Raw genomic sequence first — 5,638 nt, forward strand, 5'->3', positions numbered from 1 at the left:
AGTTGTTTTGGGCCTCACTAAGTGGCTGAGGATGGCCTTGAAGTTGCAATCCTCCAGCCTTAGCCTCCCATGGTGCTGGGATTATAGGTGTATGTCACTGTAACTGGCTATGCTTTGGTTATAATACAATAGTATTTATCTAACACATTACTGAAAAATGTTACAGCTTTAGGCACTGGGATCTCTTTCAGTTGGCTCTTGTGTCCCTCTGCCAGGCCCATACAAGGATTTTCTTTCTGTAGGCTCATCATATACATATTCTATCCCTGTTCTAGAACCAATATTTTTTTTTTAAAGGATCTTTGGTTACTTTGGAAAATGGCCTTAGAAACCCAAATCTGGGCACTAGGTGTGCTTGCTGCTAGAAGAATTCCACTGTTTCTAAGCCCTCTCAACCCACAGAGCAGGAAATAATGTGAGTATACTAACCTGTGAATACATACATACTTATAAATACATCTATACGTAACCATTAGTATCGACATTAAGCCAAAAATAAGTTCATACTGGTATATCCAACTCTATCACCACATGGACCATTCTAGCCTCTCCTCTTTTCCTACCTATGAACTTACACTTCCAACAGTAAGAAACTGTCTTCTACCATCTGCCATCTGTTTACTTAATGTTCAATTTCAGCGCACACACATAGCAGTATCAGAACTGTTGATTCATTCCATCGAGGGAAATAATCCTGTGGACTACAGTACATTGCCTATGTGTAGTTCATGATGCCTTAATCTTAGAGATTACTCATTTTCAAATGCATTTAGGTCAGCAAATTTTACCTCAACCCCCTTCCGTGAGGTTTTGTATGTTTTTGAAATACAGTTAGGTTCTTTAGTGACAGTCGGTATTCTATCTTGGGATCTCCATCCTATGTTATTTTTAAAAATTTACATATGTCAGTGTTTACTCTTTGCTTGTAAAGTTTTATGCATTGTGAAGAATGCACAAGTGTCATCCACTATTACAGTATCATATGAAATAGTTTCAGTATTCTAAAAAATCATCTTTACTTCACATGTTCAACCTGCTCTCCCTTGGAGAACCTGACAGCCATAGATATTTTTACTATCTTTATAGTTTTGCCTTTCCAGAAATGTCAAATAATTAGAACCATATAGTATGTGGCTTTTTCAGATTTGTTTCTTTTACTTAGAAATATGTATTTATTTTGTTTTTGAAATATTTTTAGTTGTAGATGGACACAATAACTAACCCTCCCTCCCTCCCTCTCTTCCTTCCTTCCTTCCTTCCCTTCTTCCTTCCTTCTTTGTGTGGTGCTGAGCATTGAACCCAGTGCCTCATACATTCTAGGCAAGATCTCTACCACTGAGCCAAAACCCAACCCAGAATTCTGAATATATGCTTTTAAATGTCATCCAAGTCTTTTCATGGCTTGATAGTTCAATATTTAAATTTCGGAATAATTTTCCATTATACAATATGCAACAATACAGTCATCCATTCACCTGCTGCAGGACATCTTGGTTGCTTCCAGTTTTGGGTGACTATGTTAAGATGCTATAAACATCCATGTGCAGTTAAAAGAAATCCAAGAAGATAAATTCATTTTTATTTATTTTTCATTAATTTAAATCCTGGAGAGTGCAGTTATCACACAGATTTTGTGTCCAGTGATCTTAGCACAAAGGTTGCTTTGTGATTTGGCACAAATCATGCCACTATTTTCATGGATACAAGCTAACCTTTCTCCAGATTACTCTAGTTTTATATGGTTTGCTTCCAGAAGGCACTGTGCCTCTGTGTCATTCATTGTATACATAACCACATCTCCTACTCAAATAAGAATGCAGTTTCATCTTGGGAATAAACACCTTCAATTTTAAGAAGAGTTGTGTGCTTCTTTTGGTTCCAGAGACTTTGTTTATCACCAGTAAAAGTGACCTTGTACTACAGCCTTCCAGAAACATTTGCCTTTTAGAAGTCCTACTTCTAGTAAGCAACCACAGGTTCCAAAATGGAAGAGCGAGCCATGTGCTGGTTTGGGTATGGACACAAGTATTTAAGTCAGAGCAAAGTTTTCAAATATCTCCCCTTGCATCTTACTGCATGCATTTAAAAGTATTTGGCCCTTTCACTATTTGGCTTAGAAATTTCTTCTATCAGATATCCTAGTTCCTTGCTCTTAAATTCTGCCTTTCATGAAGCCCTTGGACATGGACACAATTCAGTAAAGTTCTTTGCCACCTTGTAACAAAGGGTGGTCTTTACCCCAGTTGCCAATACTTTGTGCCTCATTTCTATCAGAGGCACAATCAGAATGGACTTCACTGTCCATATTTCTAATAACATTCTGGTTGTGACGACTCAAGCAATCCTTAAGCAGATTTGGATCCCCCCCACCAACTCAATTTTCTTCTGAGCCTTCATCACTCCTGCCTTTACCAATTAATTCAGGGCAATCTAGGCTTTTTCTAGTCTATGTTTTGAGACGTATTAAGTCTCTACTTATTTACCCAGTTCCAAAGCTACTTCCACATTTTCAAATATTTGTTATAGCAACAGCCCCACTTCTCAATACCCATTTTCCTCTCTTAGTCTGTTTTGTGCTTAGGCATCTTAGGAATGCCCAAGATTGGATGATTTATAAAGAACAGATTTATTTCTTACAGCTCTGAAGGTTAGGAATTCCAGAATCAAGGAGCTACATCTAGTGAGGGCTTTCTTGCTGCATCATCCTCTGGTAAAAAGTGGATAGGTAAAAGAGTGTACACACATGAGAAGCCAAACTCACAGCTTCATGTTCTTTTATAATTGGCATTAATCTATTCATGAGGGTGGAGCCCTTATGACCTAAAAAACTCCCATTAGACCCCAACTTCCAACCTGGTGCACTGGGGATTAAGTTTCCAACACATGAACTTTGGGGGGCACATTAAAAACCAGCAGGTGTTGGTTCTGGACCATCATTAGTATTTGTAAACCACTTGTGAATTGAATACCGGATTTTAGACTTCATGCCAGGTAATAGAACTCTAGAGTTGCTGGGCTCTTTTTCCTTTTTAAATTTTTTTTAAAATTTTTGGTGCACTTCAATTATACATAATATGTGGTTTCATTGTGGCATATTTGCACATATATAAACAACACAATTTAATCAATTTTACTCCCCAACGCAACCTTCCCCTTTCCATTCTCCTTCCCCCTTTTCTCCTTCCTCTGTGATACTGGCCACCCTTCTAATTTCATGGCATCCCCTCCCACCATTTTCCCCCTCTAGCTTACACATAAGAGGATAAATATAAAATACTTTTTTCTCTGAGTCTAATTTAATTTGCTCAAAATTATGGTTTCCGTTCTATCTATTTTCCTGCAAAGGACATAATTTCTTCTTTATTGCTGAATAAAACCCCCAGAGTGGGTAAATTCTGTGGCCCTGGTTCTTGGTGTATGTTTGGACAGCTCATAAATGTAAATAACAATACTATGCTTTCAGGTAGAGTGTGCACAAGGAGATACAGATAGAACTGCCATTCTCTATATTTACCATCTCTTGTCTATGATTTTGTTGTATGTGACTGGCGCCCCCTAGTGAATAAGGAATTTAGACTGGTCCCTACTGTAGAAGAGAGGCCAAGTAAAACTGGTTTAACAATTTTACATCGCATTAAATAAGATGAAGAGGTTTTGTTTGTGTGAATGGCCATGAGGGTAGGAATCTGTTCTCCCTAAAAAACATGCAGTATTCTACAGTACAAAAGTAGCAATCAATTTTGTTCAAAAAGTTCAAACTATCCTGTACTTTGTTAAATCATCAAATTAAATGAGTTGATCTTTACTCTCTAAATGGAGAAACTTGACTAGATTTTTCTATAGCTACTAGAATCAGTCACATAACTTAAGGTTAAGGTCAATCCACAAAACTATATATATTTGACAAATTAATAAATTACATCTTGGATGATTTGGTGAATTTCAAGAAAAAAACATTTAAAGAAGACTATGGTTGCTTGAGTTACACAATAAATCAATTACTTTTAATTACCTTATCTCCCTAAAGGTCCTGCCACTTAATCCCCATTATGCTCTGAAAGAAGTGTAAGTTATAATATGTCGTTCGTTATCTATATTTTGATACTTATAGCACAGGATTAGGGGCTCATCAGGTAACCAAAAAGAACTGTTATCCTTTAGGATGCTTCTAATATGAAATAAAGATGAAAAATATATAACCGGGACAACTGGGAAATCAATAAAATAAATGTGATAAAAGCTACTATTCACATTATTTTAACAATGTCAGAAGGCTGAAGAAATCACAGTTGACTCAGTGTTCTTTAAACTGACACATCCTAAATCAACAAGTAGAGAAAAGGTTAAACAAAATGTAGGTGACACATTTAAATACCAAGCAGATGAGTTGGTTGTTGCATGATTCTCAAAGATGTTTTTATGTCAGTTACTATCAAATTACAAATTGTAATGTAGTGTATTTTTGCTATGTTTCAGAGGTAGTCTCTTTTATTGACTCCTACTTTCTTAACAAGTTTAAAAAAATAATAATTTGTTTTTCTCCGTTGAATAGATTACCCTGTCTCCTAAGCATTTTCCTTAAGATTCACTTCAGTTCCATCAGATCCCAGAAAACTTAACCTTAAGTCTCTTCTCAATTCTCCCTCTTCTCTGAACTGCTAGTGGCCTAATTTAGCACGAACGTATTACTTTGATCATTTCAGGTACAATAAAAAAGTCTACGGAGCACACGCAAGCATTCATTCAATTGTTTGTTCATTTGCAAATAAGTAGACCATAAAGCCTATAGTCCATCGCTGTAGCATGAAAAACAAATATCCCTGCACTTATTTAGAGGGAAAATTCATGCTTTTCCCTTGTCAGGGTGACGAACATGTGCTGGGGAAGGAGAAGGAAACAATAACACAAGTGAAATCGAGGTGAGCGACAGGTACCTCGCCTACCTCATCTTGCTCACAAAAACACCCATGTTTTTCCCCGTCCTCTTTGCCAGGACGCATCGGGGAGGATACGAGGTCACCCGTGGAAAGGCGACCTACTCCTCCGCAAGAGCCTGATGCCCTCGAGGTAGGCGGGGGAGGAGGATGGAGACACTGGGGGGTGGGGGTGGGGGTGCAACAGAAAGCAGGACCCAGGTGTCTCGCTCTGGAGGGCAAGGGAAAAGGAGGGGGGCGAGGCAGAAGGACTGCGCGCGCCTGCGCGAGCGTGACACTCGCCACTCGCCACCCGCCGACCGCAGCACCCCTGCGCAATTGACTCCCAGAGCGCGGGCGGGAGGAGGGGCGCTCCAGCCCCCCGCCCCCGCGCGCGGCCACGTGACGCCAGCGGAGGAGATTGGAGCTGCGGCGACGCGAGGCAGCAGAGTGGTGCAGCACCGGCGCTCGCGGCGGGACCTCCTCCTCCTCCTCCTCCTCTTGGGAACCTTGACGACACCTTCTGCTGTGCTCAGCTCGTTGACTCCGCTGTCGCCGCGTCCCTACCGCAGCGGCGCCGGGAGGAGGAGGAGAGACGCAGCTGGGCCCCGCCGTTAGAAGGGTCCCCAGCGCAGCTCGCCCCCTCGGCCTTAGCCTCCGAGGTCAATCCTTTAGCGGGGTCTCCGCTTTTCTCCTGCCGCCTCCAGCTCCCTCTGATCGCCTCG

This window comes from Callospermophilus lateralis, chromosome 6 (genome assembly GCF_048772815.1).
Source record: "Callospermophilus lateralis isolate mCalLat2 chromosome 6, mCalLat2.hap1, whole genome shotgun sequence".
NCBI classification, from domain to species: domain Eukaryota; kingdom Metazoa; phylum Chordata; class Mammalia; order Rodentia; family Sciuridae; genus Callospermophilus; species Callospermophilus lateralis.